Genomic DNA, 22,909 nt, shown 5'->3' with positions numbered 1-22,909 from the left:
GTGGAAGCAATGCCAGGACTCAGCTAAGGGCCCCGTGGTCGCCAACCCACGCTCCGAAGTTCAGAGCCCCTTGGGTGGGGAGGGGGGAACTAAGGAGGATCAAGGGGGGTGTTGCGGAAGGGGGAAGTGGCATGAGAGGGTATTGTGTAAATTGTGAAAGATTGATTCCTTATTTGTTGACTTCAGGTTATTTAAAAAGGAGATGAGAAAATCGAAAAGGGCATTGGGTTTCTCAGAAATATCATTCAGATTAAGATTTGGATTGAAAAACTGGTCAAGGTGTATAAAACAGTTTTCGGTGATGTCTAGGAGAGGGCCTTTATTTAGAGTGCTGAGAATTTCAATATCCTGGTTTATTGTAGTGAAAGCATGTTTTGTGTCATGTATGTGTTGTCCCACTGCCGAAAATCTGTTGTGCTTTATTGCATTAACGTGTTCAAAGTACCTAATTTTGAAGTTGCGACCAGTTTGACCTATGTAAGAAGAATTACAGTTGTGGCACTTAAAACGGTATACGCCTGATTTAGAAAAGACACTTGTTCTATTTAAAGAGTGGGAGTTATGTAATAATTCAAGGTTTCTATTATTAGTTCGAAAAGAAATCATGGTATTGTGTTTTTTGAAGACATTAGCTATACTATAGGTATTTGTATTGAATGTGAATGTGGTGTAAGCAGCTGGTTTGGGAATATCTTTTAAGAGTGTTGTGTTAGGGCGGTGTCTAAATTTGTTAATGATTTGTTCAATAAAATAAGAGTTATAACCGTTAAATTTGGCAATAGAGCGGATGATATTTAGTTCTTTATTTAAGTTTTCCTTTGATAGCGGAATTTTGAAGGCGCGGTTAACCATACTGTTGTATGAAGCACGTTTATGTGACTGTGGGTGAAAAGAGTCTTGTTTTATGGTATTAGGGCTAGGGAGTCTTTCATTTTCACGCCCTTCGTGGCCCTTGTCTTCCTTTAACCGATATCTTCATTTTTCGAAGTGTCGGTTCTCTTCCTCTTTTTTCCTCGAATTAGTGTTATATAAAGGATTGTTGCCCAATTGTATTTTCTCTAATAACAATAACCACCATCACCACCCTCTAATAAACGTTCCCCACCCCCTTTCTCTATTTATCATTTCTTTATCAATTACTACGGCAAGTTGTTTCGAGTTGAACCTCGTATTTCTTTCATTATTTATTCCTATTTTTTAATATATTTTTATTTGGCTTTATTCTTTTTTAACGTTTTAAATTATTTTAAAACCTATATATCCACTTTGAATTTGACGAAATTAAATCCTACACTGTTTTCCTAAGACTTCATTCACGTCACCTTTTACTCTTCGGCCGGAGAAACAAATACCTACAAGACCTGCCTAGCAACGACTTTACATAAGTGCATACTTTATCTGCTTATGGACTTCAACTATATTTGTTTTCGGCGCAAGATAGTGATGTTCTGTTTACTCTCTTGACTGTGATTATTGTGTTTTGAACATTAACTGAATTGCGACGATATGATACAATGTTAATATTTTCCCTGTGTTCAATATATTAGTTGTTTTAAGATCTTCGCTAATTGGCTGATGATGACACTTGAAATGTGTTGAAACCGGTCCCAATAAACAGGTTGTAACTACTTTTTAGTTCAACTTACTACGGAGTATTGAAAGGTGGATCCTTCCCTATAATATTGTACATCTTCTTATTTCTCTATTCAATATGGAACAATCATGAAGTTTTTAACTTTAAATTAACTTAATACGTTCATTTTTATTTTCAGGTTGGAAAAACGTTCGCCGAATTGTTGCGAAAAATTATGAATTTTGTTTTAGACTATTTTAATTATTTTGATGTATAAACGCGAGTATTACGTGCATCTTAAATTTGTAACAAACACAATTTAGTTATAAATACATTTTTTGAGTAATACAAATACTGGTATTAAATATTCACCGTATAATGGTCGCACCCTACAATTTTTTTCGAAAATTTTGGTATAAAAAGTGCGACGATTATGCCGTGAAATACGGTATGCCATGCTCCACAAAACAATACCTTACACCCAGGTATACTAACAACTAAACCTTTATTGTTTACTGTTGAAGTATACAAAAGAACATTGATTGATTCGCGTTCATTTTCAGAACACAAACGGAAATGTCCAAATAGGGGCGAAAACAAAGTGATATCAGTTATCCAGGGTGGATTTTTATCACAGTTGGAGAGCTTCAATCATGGTGTATGTCTTCCACGACCATTTATCACAGCTTGGCATGCTCCGTATAAGTCGACGGAAGTCACGTTGCGGTATCTGGTCCCATTCTTCAATGAGAGCCTGTTCGAGGTCTTGGAGAGTCTGTGGTGGAACAGGATGCCCACGAACACTTCTGTCAAGCCTATCCCACACATGCTCGATGGGATTATGGTCGGGACTCACTGTTGGCCATTCCATCTCTTGAATGTCAAGTTCTCGCAAGACAGCCCTGGTGATGCGCGCTACACGAGCCCTGGCATTGTCGTGCACAAGTACAAATTCAGGGCCAACACCGTATGCAGCAACCAACATATGCTGTATCTGCTGAACGTACCCCGCAGCGGTGAGATTACCACGGACGACGATAAGATCCGTACAGCCATCAGTACTGATGCCACCCCACATCATCACAGAACCTTGTCCAAATCAGTTGCCTTCCAGGACATTTGGCATGTACTACTCATCACGGCGTCTCCACACACGTTGACATCCATCACGCTGTGTCTGGGAAATCTGGACTTGTCTGTGAACAACACAGGTCTCTACTGGCAAAGTTGCTAGTTGACGTGGGTACGGGCAAACAGAAGGCGAGCTGCATGATGTTGCTGTGTTAAACGGGGCACTAGAACTGGACGTCTGGGTCGTAAGGACACTTTTCTTAACCTGTTCCTCACTGTCTCGTCAGACACCGCAACCCCAGTGACCCTCCTGAGGTCTTGTTGCAGTTCTCTGGCAGTTGCTGAAAGACGCTGCAACGCACAGATGGTCAGATATCAGTTATCCTGTGGGGTTGTCATGTGTCCACGACCTTGTCCAACCCTCCTTGTGAACTGGCCTGTCTCACTGTTACAGATCTTATCTGTAACTGTAAAATTTCGATTCAATACGGACCAAAAAATGAAATTCTTGACGTTAAAAAAACTGTCTCACTGCAGCGATTCCACAAGCGGTGAATAACTGACAGAGACATTGAAATCCACAGCAACATGAGGAAGAGGCCATCCTTCCTGGATGAAAGTGATGGACCTTGAGACTTGAACCACGTTAAGATGTCTCATGGGATGTGCTGGTTGACGTACGTGCTCAAATGACCGCAGTAGTCTGTGTACCTCACAACAACGCACAGATGCACCGCTATTCACTTTGTTTTGAGGGGTCACCTGACAGTTTAATCCATGGCTACGCCTACAGATGGAGTATAACTTCAATTTGATATACCCTGAGTAGATAAGGTCTCAAGGCATGCTGTATGACCATTGGAACCCCATCTACCAAATTAACGTTCACATACCAGACGTTACAAAACATGTTCCCATAATCTTTTTGAACTGTGGAGCGGGCGAGATGATTATCAAAGTAATTGTTTAGTAAAAACGACACAATCATAATGATGGTTTTACTCGGCAACGTACCAAACAAATCATAATAATAATAATGTTATTGTTTTTATATCCTACGAACTACTTTAAAGGTTTTTGGAGATCCAAACAAATCATACAACGTGTTAATACAAAACAATCCAACTGACGTGCCCACTGCTACACTGGAGTGAAACGCTGTTAATTTCTTCATTGAAAAAGGCCTGAAGTTCTTAAATGTTTTAAACATTTGCTATCGATGAAATTAAATTATGGTTTCCTTCTGAAAATTTAATTTTTTAAATAAAATCATGGGTACAATGAACGTACAAAATTAAACATTATGACAGTAATACGCATTACATCCACACCTTTAGACATCCATAAGACCGGCAAGCTTTCCTGTTATTTTTTTTTTTCTTCGTGGCACTATCTGGGCACTCAGAGATAGCATACCTAACCTAATCAATAGGTAGCCGATTTTTACGGGCTAAAAATGTGAAAAACATTTATTTTTTATGTGCTGAAAAACTTCAAAATATGTGATAACAAATTAAAATTATTTTCCTTTAAATATCACGTAACTACTCGCGCTCAAGAAGTAAATAAGTATAACGTTTTGTATTAGATTATGGTGCTACCAAACATGCTCATTAAGGCAAACTGGGGTCTGTGTATGGAGACGTGCAGTATGGTATATTAATGTTTCAAATGCCAGAATAGATATTATGGTTATTTTTTTTAAAGTAATGTTTTGTTTAAATATGGCAAAAGCAACATATCATCTTTGAAAAAATGGTAAGAGTTTGTACTCACCCATCATACGCTGGAATATTAGTTGCTAGAAGTAGTCTCAGAATTGCACTGATCAACAAAGGTCATCTCCAAATTGTCCATCACAAATGTATGCAGATCATCACTAAAGAACGCCTTATACTGCGAATCGTAATCTATAATCTTCATTTCCGTATTGACGAATTACACAATTAAAAATAGGAAAGAATTTCCACCAATCAATACTTGTTTTTTTTTAATGCTTATATTAAGCTACAGGACCGGTTTCAACCCCATATACAAGGTCATCTTCAGCTGAACCATGAATACATATTTATATGATGAAGCTTTGATTAAATTGCATTGTCAAAGGAATGTTATATGATGTGCATTTAGTCACATACAAATGGGGCATGTCTTATCGTGAATTGGCATATATGTCAGTATGTACAATATTGCAACTGTATGTCTAAAATACTGCGAAAACGATCGCTCCACATCACGGGAAGTCAGACGTGCATAGTTGAAGAGAGGAATGTCACCAACACTAACGCAATCAATTTCACCAATATGAGCAACCTCTAATACATTAGAAATTTGGTACATTGTTTGAAATCCTGTTTTTCCTGAACAAGTTTTGATATTTGACCTTTAACAGTAACTGTACCTGTGAAGCTGGGAGGGAATCTAATTTATTTTCAACAGCACGCACTTCCTTCACTGTTTCGGACCACAGGTTAGTGGATTTTTCAAGTATGTCTATAGTTTTACACAAAGACTGGCAGATATAAACGCCAAATCATTTTTCAAAGAGCTGTCTTTCAGTATCTCTTGGAGAATCTCAATTGACGACGCGCTGTTTTTATCTAGTGCATTCACAACGGATGAAAAACTTTCAAAATTGCCTGCGTAGTACACCACAGCGCTAAGCCAGGTACCCCACCGCATAACAATAGGCAGAGGAGGAAGCGCAAGATCCGGGTTTTTCTTTTCAAACAGGTCGATTCTTGAGGCTGGTTTTACGGAGACTTTTTTGCCATTAGACACTAATTTATCCACTTGAAGATACTTAGCCCGCACAGTTTCACATAACCTGTGTAGAGCATGAACAACGCAAGTTACGTGTATCATTTTCGGAAAGCTCACAGAGAGGCCTTCGACTGTCTTTTTCATGTATGCTGCACTATCAATGAGGAAAAGCTATACATGGTTGTATTTTATACCTCTTGGCCAAAGTAAGTGCATGGCTTATTGAATAACCTAGCTACAGTGACATGCTTTGCAGCAAGCATTTCTTTACAGGCTAGCAAATAAGAAAGTTCACAAGCGGTTTTGTCATTCTTCAACACACCAACTACAACATTTCCTACTTTTCTGCCAATTGAATCAGTGGTTTCGTCAATGCTCACCCACAAATTTTCGCCCGAATTCTCTGCAAAATTTCTTCGTAATATTTTGGGAGATAGTTTTTCCTTAATGTGGATTCTTCTGGAGGCTCAAAATTAATGTACTTTGTTAGGAAACTTCTCAGTCCCGGATTATTTACTTTGCCAAGAGGAATGTCGGCGCAAACAAATGCTCAGCACACATCTAAATAATACTGGGAATATTTAGATCGGCCTGCATTTGAAGTAGCTGGTTCAACTATTAGTAATTGTCGCGAACGCACAGCAGCCGCAGTATGCTTATTTCCAGACAAATGCTGGGTTACTTGAGAACGTTGATCTGCACATACTGTTTTCCCACACGGTTGGTAAAATAATACTTTTCCATCGGTAGTGAAAATGCTCTTAAATTCCACTACATATTGTTGAAGACGCGAACTTGTCCTCGACTTCTCTTCTGGCATTATTTTGCAGGTTATAAAACGCGCATTTACGGTGAATCACTGTTTCAATAAAAACAATAGCAGCGGACACTGAAGGAAATATTTCTTAGAAATCCATACAAAACCACACGACCATGGGAATGATATATGGACCCGAACAGCTAACCTTACTCTTAGGAGTGATGAAATCCCATTACCTAATGGTGGGACAATATCCTTCCCAGTCTCCCATGTCGAAACGATATTACCAATCACCTTATCTCTCCGGGATTGCCTTTCGCTGATATTCTATAAACAAAACCTGAGCGGGCTGACTCATAAAAGAGAGTTGGAATGACATCATGTAAGGAAACATCTTTTGCACCAAATCAAAGTCTAAATGTAACGGCGTAGCCAGTGACCAGCAAGTTTTTTTTTTTTCCTATTTGCTTTATGTCGCACCAACACAGATAGGTCTTATGGCGACGATGGGACAGGAAAGGCCTAGGAATGGGAAGGAAGCAGCTGTGGCTTTAATTAAGGTACACCCCAGCATTTGCCTGGTGTGAAAATGGGAAACCACGGAAAACAATCTAAAGGGCTGCTGACAGTGGGCTTCAAACCCACTATCTCCCGGATCCGAGCTCACACCTGCGCACCCCTAACCGCATGGCCATCTCGCCCGGTACCAGCAAGTTTTAGAACTTGGAGGGAAGTCTATAAATAGCTGAAACATTCAGATACATGTTAAATACACTGTTAAGAAAACAATATCGTAATCGTAAAATGAAAATATGAGCATTATTTTATAACACAGAACCATTTTAAATTTTATTGATCAACAAATATTGCCGATTTATGGGCTTATTATAGATTTTCTTAAAATATGTATTTACATTTTTAAAACTGTGAAAGAATGTGTTTTTATGTGAAATAAGATTAAGTGTTTACACTTGGGGATGCACAATAGGAATAATGAACTTTGTAACTTGCGTTAAAACTTACGGAAAAAAAAGTAATTACATAAAAAACTGCTCCCTACTAATCAATGTGGTCTTTCTATCTCAATTACAGCTGTTTAGATAAATCCTGATGTGATAAATTTAGAGAAGAATGAGATTTAGTTGTCATAACGGGGGAGGGGGGGAATTATGCCATAACAGAATGGCCTAATGTATCCCACATGATACATCAGGTCTGAAAAGGTTATTTATTATGATGGCTCTGTACTATAATTTATACGATAGATAGTAACAAATTTATAACCTGATATTCCTTAAAGAATAAGTTGAGGACATTCTTTGGATCTCTGTTGGTTTTCATAGTCTTCATTGCCTCTTCATTAGCTAACACACCTAAAATTGGCCCAACTGCTTCCTGAAGTTCCTGCAGTTGTGATAACATCTGAACATGTCGCCCCTTCAAAGCCTGGAAAATATAATATTATTAAATTAATAACAGAAATACCTTCTTATTTTAATGTCCAATTCAATGAAAAAATAAAAGCAAGTTCTAAGCACACAGGATTATGTTGCTTAATATGACTTAAAAGCCATGAGCAGTCAAGCAATTCATTAAAGAAACAAAAGAAAGTAATCAAACATAATTAACATTTCAGAGAAAAACAAGTACGGTATCAATGTTTCTAACTAAGCATAAAACCAGGACATGAGAAATACCTTAGCTGAAGGTAAAAACAGTATAGCTCACCGCACATAGAATTGTCTCCCTCCAATGTAAGTGAACTATATATCAAAAATTCTCCAGTGCTTTTTTGGGTTCGATATCCTGGCACATAAATGTGAATCTAACCATTTAAGAAAAACACAACATGCAAGATGACATACTGGTAAGTGTGTGTGTGTGAAGCCTCCTACTTGCTAACAGACTAATGCATTCACATCTATCAAACTTTTGAAGCATTGTACAATAAAAATGACTTTTTCACATTATGAAAGTCCTTGTTTACAGGTTTACACAGTTTTAACATTTTTTGTTATTATTATTATTACTCCTTCAATTACACATCACAGAATATGAATACTGGTAAAAAAAGCCAACACACACACACACACAATAGGAAGAAAATTACACTTCAAAATGTACTCCAAGATTAATAATTTGTGTATATTTTACTCAAGTAGGGTTGATGGCAAATTTTACTCCAAAGGATACAGGAACTAGTTAAGGCAGAGACCATGATGGACCTCAACTTATTGTGTTCTCACATGCTCTTTAGAGTCCTTAATAACAGGCCTCCCCAAATAATATTGGAATATAGATCAAAATAGGCAATGATTTTGCCTTTTCTATACACAAAGGTTTACTCAGCTTCTATAAACATTACTGTTGTAAAGAAAAGAAAAAAAGAAAAGCGTTGCCATGAGAGAATTTCCCCATTCATCAACTTTCACAAAATGATAACTTTCGGAAGGAGGGACATTATGCAGCTATAAGGAAACACCAATATTTAATATGTGGTATTAGTCGCACAGAAATCTTAAAGTGTAAATGATGCAACAATACAAAGAAAAATTATATTAATTCAGTGTAATTTTTATGTGATCAATTAAATGCAGTATGTGTCAGTCCATAAAGCTGCTACAACTATCATGTAAAAGTGTAAAATTAATATTGATATCCCAGTATGTCATAATTACATAACCTCATAACTTCTTTCCCATAACCTGGATTTCACGGAATGGTAGCAGGCAAGAACATTCAACATCAAATAAAGAGACTCCACTTTATTAAATACTTCATTTATTCAGATATTACACAAAAAACAATGGAGAGAAAACATCAATTTGCAGACACAAAAAGCACAATTATTGTTATGGGGATACCGTGGTGGACAGAGGTGTAAGAAGGTGCAGGCATGAATGAGTGGATAGAAAGATCAAATTTTAATTTAAAACTTTAAAATTTGGAATTTCTTCCCTTTATTTTCATATTTTAAACAAATAACAATGGACTAGATCAGGTTAGCTCATGGGCTTAAGAACAGTTTTAGAAAAACAATCAGACAACAATGATTTAACAAATGAGCTTGAAGCTCCCAAGTTATAATTTTACAAGAGCACCATTGCTCCCTGTGATAAATCCACAAGGAGCCTGAGCTCCCAAAATTTACTACATTCACATGGAGCGTCTTTGCTTCACATAATTAAGTAGGAGACTATTCTCCAAAAGCTCTCCAAGGCACAACCTAACTTTCACAAAACAAATCGTATTCACTGTCTTATCTGCTCACCAGTCAAAATTATATAGGAAATACAAAAATAGTAGTTAACTTTAACAGGGGCAATAAGTACCCATTTTACCTGGCCTTAGTAAAAGGAAAAGGTTAATGTTACTGGCCAGAAATCAAAATGCTGCGAGGCAAACACTTGCACTCCTTTGAAATACACTACGGACGTGACTAGATTACAAAGAAAAAAATCAATTTTAAAGTTTACGAAATCATAGTCACCTCTAGACCTAATAATAATAATAAGAAGAAGAATAATGTTATTTGCTTTACGTCCCACTAACTACTTTGTCGGTCTTTGGAGACGCCGAGGTGCCGGAATTTAGTCCCGCGGGAGTTCTTTTACGTGCCAGTAAATCTACCGACACGAGGCTGACGTATTTGAGCACCTTCAAATACCACCGGACAGAGCCAGGATCGAACCTGCCACGTTGGGGTCAGAAGGCCAGCGCCTCAACCGTCTGAGCCACTCAGCCCGGCCACCTCTAGACAAAGTTGAAGGGTTCCCACTCTTTATTCCCTAATTTAAATTAAGATCTTAAACCAGATGTAGAATTTACATGGCCGGATTACCTTAAGAAAGAATTTTTAAACCTTCCCCTCATGTTACCTTTCTGAGACAATTACATAATTAAAAAATGTCTGCCATTACCTTGAGCTGGTGGACCTTCCGGAGATGGATGAGGCAAGCCAAGCCCCCCCCCCTCCCTCCTCTACTAACACACTGTACTGCTGCACTGGAGCGATCAAAAGACAACATGGCCCAAAAGGTCCCAGCTTTTATAGCGAAGAGGAAGGTTCCAGAATCCTTTGGGCTGAAGCCCTGGACACACCCACAAAATTCTATTGGTTGATTACATAAATTTCAAAAATTCCTAATTGGTTGATAAAATAAATGTACAAAATTCCCTATTGGCTACAAGTTTAAATGGGCAGGAAGAGATAGAAGTACTAGAAACCTTAGAATTCCAAAAGCAATTCCTAAACAATTTAGTTTAGGAAACCTTGACACACAAAATTACTTTGAAAATTGATTGTTCATCCATGCACCAGAGAACGCACATAAGTCGACAGTATAGACATCCGACGATAAACGTCCAAACTTCTTCCACAAGCAGTTTCAGACTTTATATTGCAGATGGCGCTTGATTAAAATGCACGGAGCGGGTGTACGTCCTGTACAATGAACACGATCTTAATTTTACAAACAGTTACATGCCTGTACATCATATTACATCTCATTCCCATAAAAAGTACATATTGTTCCTTAAAATAATTTTGAAAACTTGGGCTCCCACAATGTATTTTTGATAAGGTAGGAGAGGAAGGGAAAACACAAATGATACATTTCTATCACCATACCAGCTCAAATAATTCAGTTAGATTTGGAAAAAAAATTACAAGAAGAGAGACCAAACAAGGCAAGAACACAATATATATATATATATACACACACACACACGCACGAAGCATGTTTTTAAGTAAGTACAGTTTTGAAATAAAAACAAAGAGATGTTTTAACAATTTTATTTTTATATGAAAGCCTGTACATTACTCTACTTTTCAACATATATTGAGGCACCTGTCATATCGTACAACGAGCTTTTGCATACCTTCCTCATAGAAGTTGGCTGCCTGATTTGTCAGCCACTGCAACACTGCCATCTTGACACCACCATCGTCGTCGTGGCGTTTGCCGGCCATATGTTTCTTCAAATGCAGGAACAAGTGGTAATCACTGGGTGCAAGACTGGGACTGTTTGGAGGGTGATCGAGTTGTTCCCTGCGAAATGATGTGATGAGGTCTTGGGTTCGATAAGCCGCATGTGGGCGGGCATTGTCATGAAGCGAAAGGACACCCTTACTGAGCATGCCACGCCTTTTGTTCTGAATAAAGTGGCGCAATTTCTTTTTAAGGTCTCACAATACGTTGCTGAATTGATTGTCTCACCACAGGGCAAAAAGTCCACCAGTATCGCCCCCGTTCTGTCCCAAAACATGGTACACATGATGATCTGGGCTGACATTGTTTGCTTAACCTTCACTTTCTTGGGTGAAGTTGAATGTCGTCATTTCATAAACTGCTGTTTCGATTCAGGTGCAACGTAGGCCACCCAGTTTTCATCCCCGATACAATTTGACTCAAAAAATCATCACCTTCTTCATGGTAACAATCCAGGAAAGTTAAGGCGCTGCCCGAACGTTTGCTTTTGTGCTCCGCCGCCAATATTTTCGGTACCCACCTTTAGCACACCTTTCGGTAATTTAATCGTTCACTCACATTTTCATAAAGAACACTTCGAGAAACTTGAAAAAACACGTCAGATAACGATGTAATCATAAAGCGTCTTTTCTCTCACTGCTCGGTCAACTGCCTGCACCAAATCTTCACTAATGACTGACGGTCGCCCACTCCGTTCTTCATCATGCACATCTTTGCGGCCACCTTTAAATGCTCGAACCCATTTCCTAACCATTCCATCGCTCACAATGTTTGGTCCGTAAACTGCACGATGAATATCGTTAGCTTTCAAACATTTTGCACAGAGAAAACGAATAAGAGACCGGACCTCACAGTTGGCGGGACTCTCGATCAGCGAGGCCATTTCAAACGCTTGCCAACAAACGTACACAAGGGTGACTATTGCCGTAATGGCATCTCAGCCTTGCCAATAGATGCAGGTACACAGCATGCATGCACGGAACGCCGACCGCAGCGCTGCATTGGCGGAATATCAAAACGGTATTTACTTAAAAAACATGCCTCATATATATATATTCATTGTACCAGGAAAAGGTGTTGGAACAGAAGCATGAGATGGGTCTTAGGGAGTGAGCGGTTCTTAGGAGCCGGTACAGAGAAAGGTACTTGCAGTGCGAAATAATAGATGGTTCATTTCTCATACTAGCTTTATTCAATTTATCTGAGATGCAGAAAATCCTATTATTTCACTGGTAAAACCAAATTAAGAGTAACTTCCTTCTTGTAAGAATTGTTATTTGCACTTTCAAAATCTCCAAAGCCGGGCCGAGTGGCTCAGACGGTTAAGGCGCTGGCCTTCTGACCCCAACGTGACACGTTCGATCCTGGCTCAGTCCGGTGGTATTTGAAGGTGCTCAAATACGTCAGCCTCGTGTCGGTAGATTTACTGGCACGTAAAAGAACTCCCGCGGGACTAAATTCCGGCACCTTGGCGTCTCCGAAGACAGAACAGTAGTTAGTGGGACGTAAAACAAATAACATTATTATTATTATTAAAATCTCAAAATACTTTTGTAGTAAATGAAAATGAATCACCTTCATGAAAATGAATGTTTCTTTCAGATTTCCTGGAGTCTTTTTTAGAAAAATATGATATCATTCGTAAATTCAATACAATATTCTCTTCTTGAAACCTATAGTCCTTCTAATGAAATTCCTACAGTCTGTTTAAGAATTATCACTGAGCAATTATATAAAATTATTATGGGAAAACTTTTTAAAGTTCTGAGTTCTATGAATATTCACTTGAATATTTAAAAAAAACTATCACTGAAAATTATGAATTTCAGAGTTCTTTGAATGTTCACTTGAAAATAAAGTTATCACCTCACTAAGTCGTATTATGAATTAGTGACTGAATTTAACACGTTTGAAATGACTTCAAGATTTATCACTGTCTTTATAGTTCAAATAAGAATTGATTAAATGCACTCATATCACCTGAGATGTTATTCGAGCTGGAACTGATGAGGTGTAGTACAGCATCGATGAATTCCACTGATGTCGTGATGTACCGTCTCCTGCGTCGTCCCGCGCCGTATCTCGTACCATCTCCCGCGCCGTATCTCGTTCAGGTTAATATGGTGAAAGCAACACTCGGTCAAGATTTCTCTGTCACACGTTAGATCGTCATGACACGAGAAAAATCAATTGACACTTTGACTATTAAAAAGTGTTGAATTAATACGATTTTATCTGCTTGAAGTCGAAACGATAGCACTGAGGACCACAGTTCATACCACAGTCTATCACTTAAATTGAACTCAAAACACAGTTTAGAGGAAAGATATTTGACACCTTGAATTAAAAGCACAGTTCTGGGTTCCAAAGTATAGTCCCTGGTTCGAAATACTGTTTTACAACACAATTTATAGCACAGTTTTTCTCTTTACATTATTAACATTTTATAGTACACTTCATTCTATGTTCAAGAAAATAAAATCACAGTCTCTTTAGATTTACGTTATTTAGTTGAGAATGATATTAAATATCGTCGTATCGTGAAGTGCGAGTCGCAGTTAGTTAACCGCACACGAATATCTTTAAATGTTCTTGAATGTTCGCTACACCAAATACGGATACGGAAAATGAAATTTATAAATAATAATACGGAAGCCAACCAGGCAAAACGTAACGCATTCAAATATCAAAACTTGAAAATCAAACTAATGAACGCAACCAAAAGCATTGCCTTTTTGAAGGAATGCCTTTCAAACAACTTAACGCCGAAGTTTCTCCAGAAATACAATAACAAACACAGACAAACTGCTCAGACACGCAAAACACAAAACAGGACTAATGAAATTTGGTTAAAAGAAGAAATAAAATTCTTATATCATAAGAAACAACACCTCAATAATGAACTTTATTCAACACATCTGAAAGCATCCCATGAACTCCCACACAGCTATTGGAATTATTTTTCAACAAATTTCCAGAGATAAAATAGAAGACTTAGCCATAAAGAAACAAAACACACTAAACAAAAAATTGGAAACACTGAAACAACAAAGTAAACCAAAGCCACTAACCATAATCCAAAACAAAGATCCCTCTCTTCCTAACAAGGATTCCCAACATAAATTCCATCCACCTATAAAAAATCTTACACTAACCGCATTTGACGACATAGAAACGGATATGTTGAGCAAGAGACCCAAACACAACTGGGGTAATGCATCATCCTACCAGAATATTATAACTACCGTTACCGAAACAGAACTTATTTTACAAAGGATCCCATATGATATACAAGACGAAGTTAGACACGAAATCAGTAGAAAGATCCCGCAATACATCAATAATATTCACGATAATAACTTAAACATGAATACCACCAATAGATCGAACTTAAAAAAACTCAAAACTAAAATAAAACAGAACAATCTACTAATAACGAAGGCCGACAAAGGCAACACTACGGTCATTATGGATAAAAATGAATACATAACAAAGACTAAAAAATGTTTCCAAGACAACACTTTTTCTATTAAACGCCAAGATCCAACCAATAACATACAAAGGAATTTTAAAAATTTACTCAAAAACACACATTTTCTTCTCACCGAAACTGAATCTGCTAAACTTATAACAATGAACCCCCAATTACCATCCGCGAAAGCCTACCCTAAAATACACAAAGAAGATGTACCCATGAGACCAATTATAAACTATAGAGCTAGTCCAACCTATAAATTATCGCAATTCATCCAAAATTTTAAAAAAAGCATTCATTTTTAGCAAACAAAACAATACAAAACTCAATAGATTTTTGCAACAAAACCAAAGAACTAAAGATCGAACAACACCATACCCTTGCTTCATTTGACATAACAAACATGTACCCTAACATTCCTGTTAAACAAACAATCAAAATAACAGAATCTAATTTTAAAAACCATAGCAACTTGAGCACCTTAGAAATAAACGAATTCATAAATTTATTTGAATTCGCCATAAACAATAACTATTTCAGATTTCACGATACCATATATCAGCAACAAGGCCTACCTATGGGGTCTCCTGCCTCTGGAATATTAGCAGAAATATATATAGATTACTTAGAACACACGTCAATTAATAAAATAGATAATATACATTTTTGCTGCAGATTTGTTGACGATATCTTCGTAATTATAGATAATAGAACCACTGATGCACAAACTATACTAGACAAACTTAACACTTTAGACCCCCAAGTTAAATTCACTAAAGAAACCAAAAATAACCGTACACTAAATTACTTAGACTTGACAAAAACCAGACACGACAACCACTTATCTTACAAGATCTAAAGGAAACCCACACACACCTTAAATACCATAAAAAATGACTCCATTCATCCCAATACACACAAAAGAGCAGCCTATTATAGTATGATATATAGAGCTTTTAACATCTTTTAACAATAGAAGACCAAAATAATGAATTGAAATTAATCCACGACATAGCTAAACGTAACAGATATAGCAAAGAAATGGTCAACAAAATCATTCACAAAATAAAATCCCAACCTAAAACTAAATTAACTAAAACAGCCAAACCCAAAAAAGATGATGCCCTATTTACCTTTAACAACACCCATATATATACCATAACTAATTTTCAAGAAGCACAACATGAAAATAGCATTCAAAACCATACACAACAGCACCAACATTATACCTAACACTAAAACAGTCAATAATAATAACAAATACAACCAATCAGATGTCTACCGTATCAAATGTAACAACTGTGACACAAGTTATATTGGACGTACAGGCAGAAACTTCACCATCTGCTATAATGAACATATAAATGCAGTACAATATGACCATTTCTCATCAATAGGCCAAAATGTAGAAGAATCTAAACATAGTTTCACAGACATCAATAACGATATGATGATACTCAACATAAACTCTGAGGGCCCCCAGCTCAACATAACTGAAGATTTCTATATTTCTTTGGACCAATACCCTAATCCCAATCATAACATTAACGATATTACAGAGAAAACCAGCATCATTTTTGATAAAGCCATTCCAGCATTAAAGAATGATTACCTCAAAATAGTAAACACACGCTCTAACAAACCAACGAATCATAAGCCCGATCCCGCCCCTACTTCCCCAATAGTCACTCCTTCTTCCCCTCCACAGCTAATATGAGCCCCAGACGCACTCGTAGTAGAACACAGCAAGCCTTCAGACATATTGGTACAAGACCTCCACAACAACAATAGTAAGTACTCTTTCCATATACACACCAGGCATTCCTTCATACACACATTATACTTATATTAGCTTATCTTTACAGACTACAACCACAAACGAACATAGACGAGAGAGGTGTCGCGACCGACAGCTTCTAAATTCAAACTCAAGACCTGCAGTTTATTATATTAAAATTTACTGGAGTACATCACAGTTGGATTATATAACACAAAAAAAATTTTTCATGACAAAGGACCATACCAATATGACACATATCAGCCTCAGAACATTATCGAAGATTACCTCACACTGCTAAACCAACACGACATAGAAGCAAAGGAACCACACAGAAGATAGAAGAATGGAATCTAAGCTACATTAACTTAAATTTTAATAAGTGTCTAACCTATACATACCAAATTTCAATGTGTTAAAAAACTTTTTAAGTATTTTATATTGTGGCCCATATGTTTTAATGTGTTCTGTATACTCATGTTCTAACTTATTGTAACTTTTTACCTCTGACCACAGATATTTTAACTTCATGCTACTGTATATTGCATTTCCATCCGTATGTCTAACATAACAACTTGTGATTTGTCTAATGGCTGGAAACTAATCATGTACTAGCTGATGATGGCCGTGAAGGGTCGAAACCGGTACTAGTGTAATCTATTTACAATAAATCGTGTATTGATTGGTGGAAAAACACATTTCTTGTCTATACAAGCCGTGCTATTTCCAATACTTGATAAAATAATGAGCTATGTCCCAGGAATAAATATGACCTTAGGCATTCCTGGTACAATATATACATAACATATTAAAATGCGATGCTACGGGTATCATGTCTCTCGAATCCTTGGCTAGGATTGTTCCTTTTTCCTTATCCTGTGTGATTTGCTACCCATATTCTGTCTCTGAAGTCACCCAAGAAGTTCTAATATTCATAACTATGTCTAAAACAAATTACAGTACAATCAGCTTAAATAGTGAGATTTGCCAACTAATTTAAATTCAATTTTGTTACAGTACCACTTTATGTTTCTTAGGTACATAGTACATGCCACATTTCAATAGGGACTCCAGATAAATGCTGCCATACTCACAGCAAGTGAATAGTCTGGAAACTAGAGTTACTATGATATATCCCCAGTGTGCATACTTAGTTGTGGTTAGGATTGGAAAAGTACAAAGAACCTATATAGGTATTTCCTAGAATCTGAAATGTGAAACCATGAAGATCATCTAAGTAGGGAATGCCAATAGGATACAAATCTTCCTGTTCTCCGAGTCTGCAAGTACATGTCACACTGTCAATGAACCAATTGCACTTTGAGGTTGCTGACAGCTCTAAAAATGCTGCTCAACATCTGATACACATGCACATGATTAGCCGCTAATGGGAAACACTGTCCACTGTAAAAGGACGGTAAGTTTGCCTTTGGATGAAGCAAAAAGGAACAAAGAGAGAGAAGTTACACTTCGTTAAGTGGTCAGCTTCAGAGTTCATAAAATGTTCATAGCAGACTTTTTAAAATTGAACCCTAAGCACTAATGACGAACAAGTCACTGTAATAATTATAGAAATCCAAATCAAAAGCAAACTTCTTCCGTGTCATAAACATACATGGTAATCAAAAATGTAGTTCAAGAGTGGTTACATGGTTTACCATAACAAAGGGATTCGCTCGATCGACTCGTTCTTCAGGCCGTGCTCACGCTGAAAGGTGAAAATCTACTTTGATCATTTTGTAAACTCTAACAAAGATTACTTTGTGAAGTGTATCTCTGGTATTTACAGCTATATAAAAAACATCGTGCTTTACCGACCTCAAAGCTGGATAGGTTCCTCGTGAGTTATACTGAATGTTTTCACCATCAGTCCGATGTATTTATCTAGCATAAATTCTGTATGTTAACCCATGTTATATTGGTGCCTATAATGATGTTCCTTCATAATTAAATGAGTACGAAGTATGAGCACAGCCACCATGGATTTAACAAGATGTCACTCTATAATTATATCCAGCGGCTGGAATACCAAAAGAAGAGAGAAAACCCCAACAAGAATCAAGCCAGTCAACTTTGTGTTTCAAATCCTCATGAGTCATGACTCAAGTTCATTTCAACAGCTATAAAGAACAGTTAAGAAATCTCTTAGCCTGGATAACAAGCATTTTTATAGTGACAAAGCAGGTCCATACCAGTTGTTAAATTTACTGAACATTAAGTAAATTTAATGGATGATATTCCCAGTCATCTAAGTACTCTGATTGTTATACGGAAGGTGAGAGTATGGGAAGGAAGGAGATGGCGGGTGGATTGGGTACAACCAAGCTCTCTGCTCCTCACTTACAGGCACTCATGCAGGATAACTTCTAACATATCAAATAAAGGATGTCCCAAAAAAACACGAACAACGCTTAGTATGTTGTGCAGGAAGGCAAACTGATCGGTTTTGAAGAAGGAATCCATATCCAGAAATGCATGGATTGGACGCTGTAGCACATCGAAGTGTGAGATGGTGTGCGGTTCCACATATCATCGATAAACCCAACATCGGGCTCATTACAAACGGGGTTTGAACTGTACCTCCTACGTCATTGCAGAGTCTACATCGGTGGTGCTCAGCCTCACGCATGACCCAATACGTGTGGTTGTCCTTGAAGAACTTAAATCGCTCCATGGATTTGAGTAATAAAGCTCTCCGCTGTCAAGAGTGTCATACACCATACTCCTCATACTACCCCACAGAAAGTAGTCGAGAGGTGTCGAACCTGGTGACCGTGCTGATCGTAGAACTGGACCACCTCCGCCAATACATCGATTTGGATATGCGATGTTGGAGTGACTCCGCACATTTACATCAAAGTGTGCTGGATCTCCGTTGTGTTGCAGCCACATTACCTGTCGAACATTTAGTGGCACTTCCTCCAATAGGGTACGCAAAACATCTCTAATAAATGTGAGGTATATCTGTCCCGTCAAGTTTGTTTGGCAGTATATATGGACCAATGATATGGTCACCAATTATCCCAGCCCAGATGTTAATACTGAACCTGTGTTGGCGATTTCAAATCATCTGCGCACGTGGATTTTCGTCCGCCCAACCATGCATGTTGTACAAGTTTAATACGCCTTTTCCTTTAGTAAAAGTGCATTCATCCATGAATAGCACCAAGCTTGGGAATTGTGGCTGGAGTATGCATTGTCGTAAATACCACTGTGGAAACTGAACACGTCATGGGTAGTCCTCCTCCTGTAATGCCTGGACTTTCTATAGATGGTATGGATAGAGCTGCTCTTCATGGACAACACGCCATACGGCACTTTTACCTGTGTGAGCACCTGTGCCACTTGCCGAGTGCTGGTCAGCATTGTCAGCACATCCTCTTCAAACTGTGGTGTTCGAGCTGAGCGTGGACAATGATTCACTACTGATCTGCATTTAGGGCAGTCGCCCAGGTGGCACATTCCCTACATGTTGTTTTCCTAGCCTTTTCTTAAATGATTGCAAAGAAATTGGAAATTCATTGAACATCTGACACGCATCACGTTTTGGCACCTAACAGACGACAAACAGTAGAATGGGAATAGTACGCATTCGCAAGTAACTGGAACCTCTATCAACACTGATGGCAGGAAATTCTAAAATTGAAAAGAAACAAATCTAAGATTCAAGATTTTTCTTCTGTGTAACTATAGCAACAGAGAAAATTTTGGCACCCAAGTAATTCTCAAATTCCTTTTATGCAATCTGTGATAAAGGGAAACAGGATGCATTCATATTTAAGTATGTGAGAGCTAACGTTCCTAGGCAGGTGAATGCACAATGCATGTGGAAACCTAAGGGCTTCACATACGAGTATATCATTCAAAACCAAGCTGGTAACTACACATCTGTCTCTCTATATACTTTTCCAAAAGTCCACAAAATTACTAAGCAAAGAATAATAGGTGTGTTTACAAGATTCAAAAGTGGCAATGCTCAAATACCTGTTAAAACTCGTGAAAGATATCATAAGGAAGAAAAGCATGAAGGAAAGCGAGAAGCTGTAAAATCATTTATCAAAGGTTTGAAAGGCTGGAAAGTCATTACAGTAGGGAAAAGAGTGCTAGAATCTAGCTTTCATCTGAACTAAGTATTGGAAAGCTTTTCAAAGCCTATAATGAAGAGAAAGTTTCAGAAGGGCGGCCAGACTTACAGGTTATGAAGTATTTCTTGTACAGAACTTTTAGCAGAAAATTCGACATACGATTTTCCACACCTACTGTAGATGAATGTAGCATTTGCTTGCAACTTGATGTCAACATAGATGAGGCTAAAGAAGACACTGATAGGAAGAAACAACTGGAGACTGAGAAAATACTTTATACAAAACAAGAAAACTGCATTTTTCAACACTTGAAAACTAAAGACAATTGTTACTTGATTTCTTATGACTGTCAAAAGACACTGTTCTTCCAAAACTTAGTGACCAATCTGCATACTACAGTAGGCAGTTGTATTGCTACAATTTGTCTGTCATGAAAAGTGTGATATAGATGTTGATACCCATAGGGAAGCTGAAATATTTGTCATGAATTAGTAAATTTATAATACCAATATAAAGCCCAATTTAGCACACTGGGGCAAAACGCTGGCAACCAGGAATGAGTTAGCAGGAAAATTTATAATGCCCAATAACAGACCAACTATATTGGTATTATGAAAGGTGTGTCAAGTGATACTCTGATAATGTTACAATGTACACTTGGATGGAAGATCAGTGCAAGAAATCATCTAATGAAGTTGCATCGGTGTTTTTAATGAGCTGAATTGTTCCAGTCTGACAGATTATAAGAGTGTACAACTTGTTGCTGATGGGTGTGCTGGCCAAAACAAGAACATTAACATTCTTACTATGTGTGGAAAGTGGTTGTGTAATCATGCACCCACTGGTATCACACAAATGGAAGTTGATTTTTCCCGTTACTGGCCACTGCCTGCTGACAGTGTTTTTGGAATGATTGAAAAAAGGTTGAAAAAGATAAAAACCACAATAATCACTGTAACCATTACCCTTAAACGCGACTGAAATTTGTGATCTGGACAGAAGGTCCTGAGAACTTCATCTATTTCTGGACTACCTAAATCAGCAACATCCGTCAATAAAATTCACTATGGAGATGGAGTCGGACGAATGACTTCCTTTCTTGGATGTTCCAGTAAGAAAGAAACCGGACGGCTCCTTAGGACATACCATCTATAGTAAGCCTACCCAACAAATCGCTACCTTCATGCAGATTCTCACCACCATCCAACACAAAAACAAGGTATCCTCACGACACTCGCCAAGAGTTGCAAGTAATCAGCTTCATTTTCCGTATCAAAATCTAATCACTAAATTTTACACTATTGAGATTCTTCCACCGTTTTGATACTTTATTTTGCCTATTGGCAAATTTTTATTTATATGTCAACAGTACATGTTTCGTTCCTTATTTAGGAACATCCTCAGCTGTTATAGTGGCTTAGGTGAATGGTTGAGATTTTAAACACATAGATTTACAAATACATTGATTCACTTAATTCGCATTTAGTTTTTAAGTGAATCAATGTATTTGTAAATCTGGGTGTTTAAAATCTCAACCATTCACCTAAGCCACTATAACAGCTGAGGATGTTCCTAAATAAGGAACGAAACATGTACTGTTGACATATAAATAAATATTTGCCAATAGGCAAAATAAAGTATCAAAACGGTGGAAGAATCTCAATAGTGTAAAATTTAGTGACTCGCCAAGAGGGCGAGACAAATTTGTGAGCCATCACATATCCAGATGGAGATGGACACACTCAAAGTCGCGTTTAAGGGTAATGGTTACAGCGATTTGCAGATTCATAGAGCCCTACATCCCAGAGAAACGACCAAGCAAATCTCACAGAAGGAAGAAGTGAAGGGAACTGCCTACTCGCCTTATATTCACAACACGTCAGATCGAATCGCCAAGGTCCTCCGCAAACACAATATAAAAACCGTGTTTGGCACCGCCACTAAAATTGCTCAGTCTGTGTAAAGCCAAGGACAAATCGTCCCCACTTTTACATCCTGGGGTATACGAAATTCCCTGTACGTGCGGAAAAGTATACATCAGCCAAACATGCCGGTCCATTGGTACCCGTATCAAAGAACATGAACGTAATATTCGTCTCAACCAACCTGACAAATTGGCAATAGCTGAGCACGCTCTATCGTCGGGTCATGATGATGTGTTCCAAGATGCTCGAGCTCTTACCCACACTAGACACTACAGGTCCAGGATTATACGGGAAGCTGTGCAAATACGTAGAAATCCTAACAATTTCAACAGGGACACCGACTATCAATTAAGTAATACCCGGTTGCCAGCCATTAAGAATTTACGTAGGTAGTTTCCTTCCCTGCCCCTTCACTACTGTTATTTCGTCTCACTGTTTTTCCAAATTCGTACGTTCCTCGTCGCCAGATGTTTCATTCCAGGCTTATGT

At 37.8% G+C, this 22,909-nt stretch overlaps 1 long non-coding RNA gene across 1 annotated transcript in view; it reads right to left on the bottom strand.

Annotated features, from left to right (window-relative positions):
* Positions 1-6,986: 6,986 nt before the first annotated feature.
* LOC136863414 (uncharacterized) overlaps positions 6,987-22,909 on the bottom strand; it is a 40,593-nt gene continuing 24,670 nt past the window's right edge. Inside the window, exon 2 of the long non-coding RNA XR_010859218.2 lies at positions 6,987-7,613. This is a non-coding gene — a long non-coding RNA (uncharacterized lncRNA). The remainder of the gene's footprint in view (positions 7,614-22,909) is intronic.

The sequence above is a fragment of the Anabrus simplex genome, chromosome 2, assembly GCF_040414725.1.
Source record: "Anabrus simplex isolate iqAnaSimp1 chromosome 2, ASM4041472v1, whole genome shotgun sequence".
In the NCBI taxonomy this organism is placed as follows: Eukaryota; Metazoa; Arthropoda; class Insecta; order Orthoptera; family Tettigoniidae; genus Anabrus; species Anabrus simplex.
Note: the sequence above shows the minus strand (reverse complement) of the source record. Positions and strands in the feature narration are given on the sequence as shown.